At 37.8% G+C, this 13,551-nt stretch overlaps 1 pseudogene across 1 annotated transcript in view; it reads right to left on the bottom strand.

Annotated features, from left to right (window-relative positions):
• LOC143651824 (integrator complex subunit 9 pseudogene) overlaps positions 1-11,962 on the bottom strand; it is a 39,243-nt pseudogene extending 27,281 nt beyond the window's left edge. Inside the window, exons 1-2 of the transcript XR_013160237.1 lie at positions 9,702-11,962; positions 8,832-8,949 (exon numbers count right to left, since the gene is read on the bottom strand). The product of XR_013160237.1 is annotated as an integrator complex subunit 9 pseudogene (transcript). The remainder of the gene's footprint in view (positions 1-8,831; positions 8,950-9,701) is intronic.
• Between the last annotated feature and the right edge of the window lie 1,589 nt (positions 11,963-13,551).

Below are 13,551 nucleotides of genomic sequence, written 5' to 3'. Positions count from 1 at the left end.
CTTTGACTCAAGAAGAAATAGATGACCTCAACAAACCAATCACAAGTAAAGAAATTGAATCAGTCATTAAGAAGCTCCCCAAAAAGAAAAGCCCAGGACCCGATGCCTTCACATGTGAATTCTACCAAACATTCCAGAAAGAATTAGTATCAATCCTGCTCAAACTCTTCAAAAAAATGGAAGAGGAGGGAAAGCTACCTAATTCATTCTACGAAGCCAACATCACCCTCATACCAAAGCCAGACAAAGATATTACGATAAAAGAAAACTACAGACCAATCTCTCTAATGAATATAGATGCAAAAATCCTCAGCAAAATTCTAGCAAATCCAATCCAGCAACACATTAAAAGAATTATACATCATGACCAAGTAGGATTTATCCCAGGTATACAAGGATGGTTCAACATAAGAAAATCAATGAATGTAATATACCATATCAACAAGTCAAAGCAGAAAAACCACATGATCATCTCGATTGATGCAGAAAAGGCATTTGACAAAAATCAACATCCTTCCCTGTTGAAAACACTTCAAAGGATAGGAATACAAGGGAATGTCCTTAAAATGATAAAGGGAATATATGAAAAACCCACATCCTCAATGGGGAAAAACTGAAAACTTTCTCCCTAAGATCAGGAACAAGACAAGGATGTCCACTATCACCACTGTTATCAACACTGTGTTGGAAGTTCTAACCAGAGCAGTCAGACAAGAAAAAGAATTACAAGGCATTAAAAATTGAAAAGGAAGAAGTAAAACTCTCACTGTTTGCAGAAGATATGCCACTATATGTCGACAACCCTGAAAAATCCACAGCAAAACTACTAGAGCCAATAAACGAGTACAGCAAAGTGGCAGGGTACAAGATGAACAATCAAAACTCTGTAGTGTTTCTATACACTATTAATGAACAATCTGAGAGGGAAATCAAGAAACAAATTCCATTTACAATTCCAACCAAAAGAATAAAATATGAAGGAATAAATTTAACTAAAGAGACAAAAGACCTATACAAAGAAAACTACAAGAAACTGTTAAAAGAAATCACAGAAGACCTAAATAGATGGAAGGGCATACCGTGTTCATGGGTTGGAAGACTAAATATAGTTAAGATGTCAATTCTACCTAAATTGATTTACAGATTCAATGCAATACCAATCAAAATCCCAACAACTTACTTTTCAGAAATAGAAAAACCAGTAAGCAAATTTATCTGGAAGGGCAGGGTGCCCCGAATAGATAAATGTATTCTGAGGAAAAAAAATGAAGTCGGAGGTCTCACGCTGCCTGACTTTAAGGCATATTATGAAGCTACAGTGGTCAAAACAGCGTGGTACTGGCATAAAGATAGATATATTGACCAATGGAATCGAATAGAGTGTTCAAATATAGACCCTCTAATCTATGGACAATTGATCTTTGATAAGGCAATCAAGCCAACTCACCTGGGACACAACAGTCTCTTCAGTAAATGGTGCCTAGAGAACTGGATATCCATATGCAAAAGAAAGAAAGAGGACCCATATCTCACACCCTATACAAAAGTTAACTCATAATAGATCAAAGACCTAAACATTAGGTCTAAGACCATAAAACAGAAGAAAATGTAGGGAAATATATTATAAATATTATACTTGGAGGTGGTTTTATAGACCTTACACCCAAAGCAAGAGCACTGAAGAAAGAAAGAAATGGGAACTCCTCAAAAGTAAACACTTTTGCATATCAAAGTACTTCATCAAGAAAGTAAAAAGACAGCCTACACAATGGGAGACAATATTTGGAAACGACATATCAGATAAAGGTCTAGTATCCAGAATTTATAAAGAGATTGTTCAACTCAACACCAAAAACACAGCCAATCCAATTACAAAATGGGAAAAGGACTTGAACAGACACTTCTCAGAAGAGGAAATACAAATGGTCAAAAGGCACATGAAGAGATGCTCAACTTTCCTGGCCATTAGAGAAATGCAAATCAAAACCACAATGAGATATCATCTCACACCCACCAGAATGGCCATTACCAATAAAACAGAAAATGACAAGTGCTGGAGAGGATGTGGAGAAAGAGGCACACATTCACTATTGGTGGGAATGTCAAATGGTACAACTGCTGTGGAAGGCAGTTTGGCGGTTCCTCAAAAAGCTGAATATAGAATTGCCATATGACCAGGCAATACCATTGCTAGGTATCTACTCAAAGGACATAAGGGCAAAGACACAAACAGACATTTGCACACCAATGTTTATAGCAGCATTATTTACAATTGCAAAGAGATGGAAACAGCCAAAATGTCCACCAACAGAAGAGTGGTTAAACAAACTGTGGTATATACATACGATGGAATATTATGCAGCTTTAAGACAGAATAAAGTTATCAAGTATGTACCAATGTAGATGGACATTGAGGACATTATGCTGAGTGATATCAGCCAAAAACAAAAGGACAAATACTGTATAGTTCACTGATATGAACTGACATTAGTGAATAAACTTGGAATATTTCGTTGGTATCAGAGACAACCAGGAGATAGAAACCGGGTAAGATGTTGGGTAATTGGAGCTGAAGGGATACAGATTGTGTAACAGGACTGAATATAAAAATTCACAAATGGATAGCACAATACTACATGATTGTAGCACAATAATGTAAGTACACTGAATGAAGTTGAAAATGAGAATGACAGAGGGTAGAGGAGGGCTGGGGGCACATAAGAAACCAGAGGGAAAGATAGACAATAAAAACTGAGATGGTGCAATCTAGGAATGGCTAGTGTACAATAACGGTGACTACATTTACAAATTAAAAAATGTTTTTGCATAAGGAAGAACAAAGGAATGTCATTACTGCAGAGTGCTGAAAATAGATGGTAATTAATATTTTAAAATCTCACCTTATGTGTGAAACTAAAGCAAAAAATGTTTATTTGGTACAAAATTTATATTTGACTAGTGCATTTCCTAATATAACTTATGTAGATAGTTTGATTGAACACCTTAAGTACTTGGAATCTCAGGTAGGACATGAGATTTCATTGGTTTGTCCCGAGTGATGCCCCGATGAATCTCAGAGTGATTTGATCAGTGAGTGGAAAAGTGTTTGCAAAGTCCCCTTTGGGGAATGGTGAGAATGGGGAGAAATTCAACTTCCCCAAGTTGAATTCTTGATATTCTCACAAGCAGTGTGGACAACCAAAGCTACAAGCTGAGCCCCCAGTCTGTCTTGGGGTTCGTTCATATGAAACTTAACCCCACAAAGGATAGGTCAAGTCTACTTAAAATTTAGGCCTAAGAGTCACCCCCAAGAGAGCCTCTTTTGTTGCTCAGATGTGGCCTCTCTATCCAGCCAACACAACAAGCAATCTCACCACCCTCTCCCTGTCTACATGCGACATGACTCCCAGGAGTTTGAACCTTCCTGGCAATGTGGGACAGAAATCCTAGAATGAGCTGAGACTTAGCATCAAGGGATTGAGAAAACCTTCTCGATCAAAAGGAGAAGAGTGAAATGAACCAAAGTGGCAAAGGCTGAGAGATTCCAAACAGAGTGGAGAGGTTATCCTGGAGGTTATTCTTATGCATTAAGTAGACATCACCTTGTTATTCAAGATGAAATGGAGAGGCTGGAGGGAACTGCCTGAAAATGTGGAGCTGTGTTCCAGTAGTCATGTTTCTTGATGATGACTAAATAATGATATAGCTTTCACAATGTGACTGAGTGATTGTGAAAACCTTGTGTCTGATGCTCCTTTTATCTACCTTGTCAACAGATGAGTAGAACATATGGAATAAAAATAAATAATAGGGGGAATAAATGTTAAAATAAATTTAGTATGAAATGCTAATGAAAGCAAGGGATAAGGGGTATGGTATGTATAATTTGTTTCGTTTTGTTTTTGTTTTCTCTTTCTGTTGCCTTTTTATTTCTTTTTCTGAATTGATGCAAATGTTCTAAGAAATGAATACTCAACTAAGTGGTGATATTGTGAATTACTGATTATATACATTGATGTTTTAGCTCATTTGTTAATTTTTTAATTAATAAATAATTTTAAAAATCAATGGCAATATTACAAAAATTGATAAATCAATTTATATTCTAAGAAAATATGTTTATGACATTTAAAACTTTTGTGGCAGAAAATAATAATGGAGTAATATTTGGAAGAATTCAACAAAAGGGAAATATAAAATGGCTGCCATCTAAGAAAATTTTGTGAATAAATCTCACTGATTTTTCAAAATTGAAAAAAAAGAAAAGAGGCAAAAATCTAGGAATTAACTGTCCACTTGGAAGAAGTAGAGAAAGAACAATAAACTAACCCCAAAGCAAGCAAAAGGAAAGAAATAATGAAGATTAGAGCAGAAATAAATGAAACTGAGAACATGAAAAGAACTGAGAAAATCAACAAAACCAGAGGTTGGTTCTATGAGAAAATCAATAAGATTGATGGACCCTTAGCAAGATTGACAAAAAGAAGAGAGAGGATGCAAATAAATAAGATCAGAAATGGAAGAGGAGACATAACCACTGACCCCACAGAAATAAAGGAAGTCATAACAGGATACTATGGACAACTTTATGCTAATAAATACAACAATGTACATGAAATGGACAACTTTCTAGAAAGGCATGAACAACCAATTTTGACTCAAGAAGAAATAGACGACCTCAACAAACCAATCACAAGAAACTGAATCAGTCATTAAGAAGCTCCCCAAAAAGAAAAATCCAGTACCAGACAGCTTCACATGTGAATTCTACCAAACATTCCAGAAGGAATTAGTACCAATCCTGCTCAAACTCTTCAAAAAAATGGAAGAGGAGGGAAAGCTACCTAACTCATTCTATGAAGCGAACATCACCTTCATACCAAAGCCAGATAAAGACATTACAAAAAAAGAAAACTACAGACCAATCTCTCTAATGAATATAGATGCAAAAACCCTCAACAAAATTCTAGCAAATCAAATCCAGCAACACATTAAAAGAATTATACATCATGATCAAGTAGGATTCATCCAAGGTATGCAAGGATAGTTCAACACAAGAACTTCAACAAATGAAATACACGATATCAACAAATCAAAGCAGAAAAACCACATGATCATCTCGATTGATGATCAAGAAAAGGCATTTGACAAAATTCAACATCCTTTCCTGTTTAAAACACTTCAAAGGATAGGAATAGAAGGGAACTTCCTCAAAATGATAAAAGGAACATATGAAAGACCCACAGCTAACATCATCATCAATGGGAAAAACCTGAAAATTTTCCCCATAAGATCAGAAACAAGACACAGATGTCCACAATCACCACTGTTAGCACTGTGTTGGATGTTCTAGCCAGAGCAATTAGACAAGAAAAAGAAATACAAGGCATCAGAATTGGAAAGGAGAAAGTAAAACACATGTTCGCAAACGATATGATACTATATGTCGAAAACCCAAAAAAACCCACAGCAAAACTAATAGAGCTAATGTGGTGGTTAGACTCAGTTGTCAACTTGGCCAGGTGAAGGCACCTAGTTTTGTTCCTACAGATATGAGCCAATGGTATGTGAATTTCATCTGTTCCTAATTGCATCTGCAGTCAGTTAGGGGGCATGCCTGCTGCAATGAATGATGCTTGACTTAATTGGCTGGTGCTTAAATCAAACAGCACAACTTAGCACATCCCAAGCAGCTCGACATACCTCATCTCAGCACTCACAGCTCAGCCCAGGCGTTTGGAGATGCAGAAAGGAATCACCCTGGGGAAGGTTGTTGGAACCCAGAGGCCTGGAGAGAAGGCCAGTAGAGCCCATCCTGTACCTTCCCACATAAGAAAGAACTTCAGTGGAAAGTTAGCTGCCTTTCCTCTGAAGAACCAACAAAATAAATCCCCTTTTATTAAAAGCCAATCCATCTCTGGTGTGTTGCATTCCAGCAGCTAACAAACTAGAATAGCTAATAAATGAGTACAGCAAAGTGGCAGGTTATAAGATCAACACTCAAAAATCTGTAGTGTTTCTATATATTAGTAGTGAACACTCTGAGGGGGAATCAAGAAAAAAATTCCATTTACAATTGAAATCAAAAGAATAATTTATTTAGGAATAAATTTAACTAATGAGACAAAAGACCTATACAAAGAAAACTATAAGAGATTGTTAAAAGAAATCACAGAAGACCTAAATAGATGGAAGGGCATACTGTGTTCATGGATTAGAAGACTAAATATAGTTAAGAAATCAATTCTACCTAAATTAATCTACAGATTCAATGCAATACCAAATAAAATCCCCAAAACTTACTTTTTAGTAATAGAAAAACCAATAACCAAATTTATCAGGAAGGGCAGGGTGCCCTGAATAGCTAAAAGCATCCTGAGAAAAAAAAGTGAAGTTGGAGGTCTCATGCTACCTGACTTTAAGGCGTATTATGAAACTACAATGGTCAAAACAGCATGGTACTGGCATGAAGATAGATATACTGACCAATGGAATAGAATAGAGTGTTTATATATAGACCCTCTCATCTATGGACAATTGATCTTTGATAAGGCAGTCAAGCCAACTCACCTGGGACAGAACAGTCTCTTCAGTAAATGGTGTCTAGAGAACTGGATATCCATCCATATGCAAAAGAATGAAAGCGGACCCATATCTCACACCCTATACAAAAATTAATGCAAAATGGATCAAAAACCTAAACAGTAGATCTAAGACCATAAAACTGTAAGAAGAAGATGTAGGGAAATCTCTTATAAATCTTATACTAGGAGGCAGTTTCCTAGACCTTACACCCAAAGCATGAGCATTGAAGAAAGAAAGAAAGAAATGGGAACTCCTCAAAAGTAAACACTTTTGCATATCAAAGAACTTCATCAAGAAAGTAAAAAGACAACCTACACAATGGGAAACAATATTTGGAACCGATATATCTGATAAAGGACTAGTATACAAAATATATAAAGAGATTGTTCAACTCAACAACAAAAAGACAGCCAATCCAATTACCAAATGGGAAAAAGACTTGAACAGACACTTCTCAGAAGAGGAAATACAAATGGCCAAAAGGCATATGAAGAGATGCTCAACTTCCCTGGCTATTAGAGAAATGCAAATCAAAACCACAATGAAATATCATCTCACACCCACCAGAATGGCCATTATCAATAAAACAGAAAATGACAAGTGCTGGAGAGGATGTGGAGAAAGAGGCACACTTATCCATTTTTAGTGAGAATGTCAAATGGTACAACCACTATGGAAGACAGTTGGGTGGTTCCTCAAAAAGGAAAAGTAAATATAGAATTACCATTTGACCCAGCAATACCATTGCTAGGTATCTATATACTCAGAGGACATGAGGGCAAGGACACAAACGGACATTTACACAACGTTTATAGCAGCATTATTTAGAATTGCGAAGAGATGGAAACAGCCAAAATGTCCATCAACAGAAGAGTGGCTAAACAAACTGTGGTATATACATACGATGGAATATTATGCAGCTGTAAGACAGAATAAAGTTATGAAGTAAGTAATAACACGGATGGACCTTAAGGACACCATGCTGAGTGAGATAAGCCAGAAACAAAAGGACAAACACTGTATTGTCTCACTGATATGAACTGACATTAGTGAATAAACTTGGAGAATTTCATTGGTAACAGAGACCATCACAAGATAGAAATAGGCTATGATAATCGGTAATTGGAGCTGAAGGGATACAGATTGTGCAACAGGACTGAATGTAAAAACTCAGAAATGCACAGCACAATACTACCTAACTGTAATAAAACTATGTTAAAACACTGAATGAAGAGAATTATAGAGGGAGGAGGGCTGGGGGCACAAATTAAATCAGAAAGAAAGACAGATGATAAAAGACTGAGATGGTATAATCTAGGAATGCCTAGAGTGTATAATGACAGTGATTAAATGTACAAATTTTAAAAATGTTTTTGCATGAGGAAGAACAAAGGAATGTCATTACCAAAGGGTGCTGAAAATAGATGGTAATTAATATTTTAAAATTTTAACTTCTGTGTGAGAATAAAGCAAGAAATGTTTATTTGGTATAAAAATCATATTTTGACTAGTGCATTTCCTAATATAACTTATGTGGACAGCTTAATTGAACACCATAAGTACATGGAACCTTGAGCAGGACATGAGATTTTGTTGGTTTGTCCAGAGTGATGCCTCGATAAATCCCAGAGTGATTTGAACAGTGAATAAAAAAGTATTTGCAAAGTCCCCTTCAGGGAATGGTGAGAAAGGGGGAAAATTCAACTTTCCCTTTTCAACATACTAGTAAAACACATGGAATAAAAATAAATAATAGGGGGAACAAATGTTAAAATCAATTTAGATTGAATTGCTAGTTATCAATGAAGGGGAGGGGTAAGGGGTATGGTATGTAGGAATTTTTTCTGTTTTCTTTTTATTTCTTTTTCTGAACAGATGCAAATTTTCCAAGAAATGATCATGATGATGAATATGCAACTACGAGATGATATTTTAAATTACTGATTACATATGTAGAACGGAATGATCAAAAGTTAAGAACATTTGCCTTTGGTGTTCATTGGTATTATAAAAAAATTTAAAAATTAATGAAAAAAAAGAGGCCGTCCAACCCTACTTATATTAAAGATAAGCAATCTGCAGCTCAGAATGTTCACAGAATTTCTCCAGGTCCTCAAAAAAGCAATACTACTTTTATTTATTAGAAATGAAAAACAGATTGAAAGAAGTCATTATAGGCTTAAGGGAAAGAAATAAAGAATTCTTTATAAAAACCAGTTAAGATGCTGAATTTTCTATATTTATACCTGGAAATCATCAACAAGCTCAGGGAAAAGGTGTTCATACATTTTTAATTCTTCTATCGTTTGTCCTGGTTCTTGTTTGGGGTTTTAGTTTGTTAATATCCGTTTCAATACCATCAGTCTGAAATAATAAAAATAGAATGTCACCAGTTAAAAAAAATCATTAAAAATTGCAGAGATACAGTTTAGATTTAAATTTTCCAAATGATTAATTACAGGCCTTTAGAGTTATAGAATACTTACACTGAATAAAAGATTTATTAATTTTATCTTAAATTCAAATTTCCTTATCATTTTGGGGTTGTTATTGTTTGGTTTTGTCAATAGATATTCTAATATAACATAGTATTTGATATCTTCAAGACAGAAGAACCATATCATGAAATTCAAGTCAAAAGCGTGGTCTTCGCAATCTCCCTACTCCCATGTTAATTATGTATTACTGTGCAATTATTACATGAACATATGACCTTATATATCCTTTATGCATTGATGAGCAATAATATATAATATTTTTCTTGATTTCCAATAAACAGACAATCACTTCTAAAATAATCTACAAAGGTATTTTTTTCTAAACATACTAGTTCAATATTTTTTGGTGAAAATATTAGTCTTACATGGTGGCTCTCAACTTTTTTTTTTTTACCTCTATATTAAAATAAATTTTATTAACAAAATGGGCTCACAATATAAAATACGGATGGATGGGTTAATTTTACTATTTTGGGGGACCATCTTTCTTTTTAGGTGCAGCACTGTAGGCAGGTAAGTAAAACAAAATCAAACACTTGTTCCTTTGCCCCAGGCCTGTGAAACCATGAAAACCAAACATATATACTACATAAGACAATGAGTCAGTCATCTTTTTACCTTCCCTTCCACTGTTCAACTCTTGGAAAGCTGCTTCTGGCACTCTTAATGCTACTCTTCAACTTTTTGCCCTACCACCCTGGCTTCTCAAACAGACCCAGACAGGGAGGAAATGAATCTAAAGTTAAACAGAAAGTTTTGTCAGAAAATTCTGGCCATGTTTCCCAATTATTTCCCTCAAGAAAAACTACTTCATTATTTCAACCAGAGAATATTACAAGATGTATCCAACAGCTTTTTATCCCCTTCTTCAGCTGACTTGCACTGGGTAGCCATAATGAAGGGCTGTAGGATTTCAGGGAAGTAGAAATGGCTTAGATGCTCCATTTTAGAACTTTTGTAAGAATTTGAGGACAAGGTCTCGCAGTCGTACCCTGAGCATCTCATCATTGTCACAAATAATATGGGTTGAATCTTCCTCAATCTGGATGAGTGTCTCAGCTTCCTGGAGCAGGACAATATGGCCCTTGGCTGTGTCTTCCACCTTAATATCATTGAAGCCATGCTTCTCCAGGGTCTGTACAAACTGCTCTACAGGGATGGAGCCGCTCAATAAAGGTTTCAAAACTTTGCAGTCTGGAACGTCATCACTTACCCGCTTTCTCTTCTTACCACTCATGGGCTGGGTGGGCCTTGGAGGAGGCTGAAGAACATGCTTGTTATCTTTAGTATGCAGAACAGCCGAAACAGTTGCCAAGGAAATGCCAGGCTTAATCTCCATGGGCACCAGGGAATCTGCTAGCTCAGGCATGATTTCAATCTTCTCGTATCGGCGTTTGAAGGGCAGGGCAAGGACCTCAGCCCGTCGATAGGACATGGCAGGTGGCTGGCAATCGATCATCAGGTCCATCCTGTGTGACTGTGCTGGGGGTGGCTGAGTATACTGCTCAGGACATACTACATGAAGGGGCTGTACTTCTTTAAGCAACTTTGACACTTGGATGAAATTCAGTCGGGTATCAATGGGGCAATATATGCATTTCATGGCCAAAGGTTGGTAGGGAGCCAGTGCTTCCAGGTATGAGAAGTCAGGTTCTGTGAATATGACAGTATTGAGACTAGATTTTCCCCAAAGCTCCATGAAGTGTACCACATCTCCAAACCGGAGAGAAGGGTGCCCAGTGAACACAACACATGGCTGTCTGAAATCGTTGCTGAAATCTCCATAGATGCTGGGATAGTGCTTCAGCTTATTGGTCTGAATGAGCTCTGCATGAGGAAAAGGAGGCTCTGGGAGATACACCTTAGACTGTTTGTTGTGACAAAGCCACTCAGCAAAAATCTGGGAAAACTCAAGTGAACTGTTAGCCACTGGGGAGATGAAGTAGAAAGGGACACTGGAGAGGCCGGCTGAGTCAATGTACTGATAGAGGCATTCCAGGAGGTCATAGATCACTCCAGAAGGGTAACAGGGAACCAACACGTTACCTCCATTCCGAACTGTCAGTGCAAGGTTGCTGCAGAACTCTCCTACCATGCCATCTGGGTTTGCAGTTGGAATCTGAGTAAGTCCTGTCAGAATGAGAACATCGCTGTTTTTGAGAGAAGCTTGGTCCATGGGCTGGGGATGTGTAGTAAGCAAAGACGATCCAGAGACATAAGACACTTTCTCATAATGGGATTGGATAATCCAGTTGGAGCTACCAAGGGCATAGCCAGAGCTGAGAGGAGTCACCTGGACTGCACCAAAAAGCTCAATTTTCTGAGAATATCCCCCTAGCTGGATTTTACTAAGAGCAGAATTCACCTCTTGCATTGTATAGCATCTTCTCCAGGTTGACACTTCTACTGCATCCTTGAGGGGAGCAGGCAGCAGCCGCTGTACATCCTTATTCTTCCACAAGGAGGCAGACTGAGCCTTCGGCACTCTTTCAATGAAGTTCACCAGCTCTTCCATGAGAAGCCTGCCAATCTGAACGGTGGGTTCTGTAGCATATACTGTGCCTGTGAAACCGGTATGCTCAGTGATATAGGGCAGTGCCATCGTGCAGTGATAGTTAGAGATGAGGATCACATCTACCGTAGACAAATCTATTAGCTCGGTCTCTGGTAAGCAGAATTCAGGAACAGAATCCACAAATACATGACCTGAGCACTCCTTTAGCTCCTTTGAACAAGTGGCAAAGGAAGGAAACTGAGGGTAGAAGTCATGTCCAGTCCACAGTCTAACATAATGGTGGTTGATTTGAATTTGAGCACATTGCATGGTAACGTTGGATGCCCTGACAGGCAATACTCAGACCTTCGTACTGGGACGTTGGGGAGGGGGCTGTGCCGGGCGAAGAGAACTCAGCAAGGATTCTGAGGTGAGTCGAGAGGTTTTGAAGCCGGACTTCCTCAAGTCTTTTCCCTTACTTCTTACTCTTCACTTTTTTTTTTAAAAGGGGTTTTGGGGAGAAAGTGTGTGGGCTGGGAAGGGTCTCTTAAGCGGCCCGATTGAGAAGAGGGAAGAATCAGGGGCTTCAGAGTGTGTGACCCAGACGCAGGGTATGGGGTGGGGCACTTTGTGGGGGGCTGTAAGTGAAAGGCGTTGGCTGCTCCCCAACTCTTTCTCCTTGTTTCCTAAACTGGGCGGAAGGTTTGAATCCTGGAGGTAGGGTCTGCAGTTTGGAGTTTGGGTAACTAAGGTGATTTTGAGGTACGTTGATTTATTTGGTGTGTACACAACTGTTTTAAACTGTGTGACGTGTACTTGTATGATATGTTTGTATTGAGTAAATGTCTATAGATAAGAAGTTAAATAGCTAGAGACATAGCTTTTTCCTGGGCCTGGGCTGAGAAGCGTGCGTGAGGTCCTGATCCTGGGCGTTTGGGCTGGCGACATGGTGCGGGGTAGCAGCTCGTTGTGTCCCATTACTCACTCACATTACTCCTCCCTGCCTTCATCCGCTCTTCTGGACAAATCTCCGCCCCAAACTCAGGGTAGGAGAACTGTAGAGATGATGTGGTTTGGAGATGGATTTTTGCATCCTTAAGTCGGTAGATAGGTGGCAAACCAAAAAACTCTCAACTTTTTTTTTTAAAGGATTTTACTTGTAAAACAGGCATCCTGAGAAAGAAAACTACAGTACTTCGAAACTCAACAAGAGGAAATTCTGTGGTATGTCTGGTTTGGGGAAAAACAAAGTTGGAGAACTACTACACAAACCCAAGAGAAAGAAACAAAACAACCAGCTACCACTCCTTAGAGTTATTCTCAAGTTAAAGAGGGAAAAAAGAATGCATTGAAGCTTATATACAGATAAGTCTTGGATCCCTAGAGATGAGTCTTCTAGAACCTCCAAGTTTCTATAAACACTCCAGAGTCTGGGAAATCTGGGGAAAGGGAATGGTATCACCACGATGAGGAAAAAATAAGTCCACAACCATAATAAAATACAAAGATTATACCCATAACAATAGAGTACTTCACCTTAAACAACAGAGTGATGGGATTCAGATAAAAAGAATAAGGAAATATTCAGATGTGAGAAGCATTAGGAATAAGAGGCACACAGGTATAAAGAAGAAAAAGATAATACAGCTCAGCAGTCTCAAAGAACCAACAATTCTAAAGCCCTTGAAGGAAACTAATATTTTAGTATCGTAAAGTGGCAAAAGAGAGTAGACATTTAAATCAGACTATTTTGTTTTGATTCCTAGCTCTACACACTTAATAGCTAAACTGATAACCTCTCTGTGCCTCAGTTTTCTCTTCTGTAAAGCAGGCATATTAATACTATGTACCCCATAGGATTGCTCTGAGGATTAAATGATTACTATAAGTAAGAAGTGTGGCCTAATGTAAGGTAAGTGCTCAATAAATACAAACTATTGCTTTTTCTTATTATAATCATAACTGCTGTGCTGA

Source organism: Tamandua tetradactyla, chromosome 12 (assembly GCF_023851605.1).
Source record: "Tamandua tetradactyla isolate mTamTet1 chromosome 12, mTamTet1.pri, whole genome shotgun sequence".
Lineage (NCBI taxonomy): Eukaryota > Metazoa > Chordata > Mammalia > Pilosa > Myrmecophagidae > Tamandua > Tamandua tetradactyla.
The sequence above is the reverse complement of the archived record's forward strand: the minus strand, read 5'-3'. Positions and strand labels throughout refer to the sequence as shown.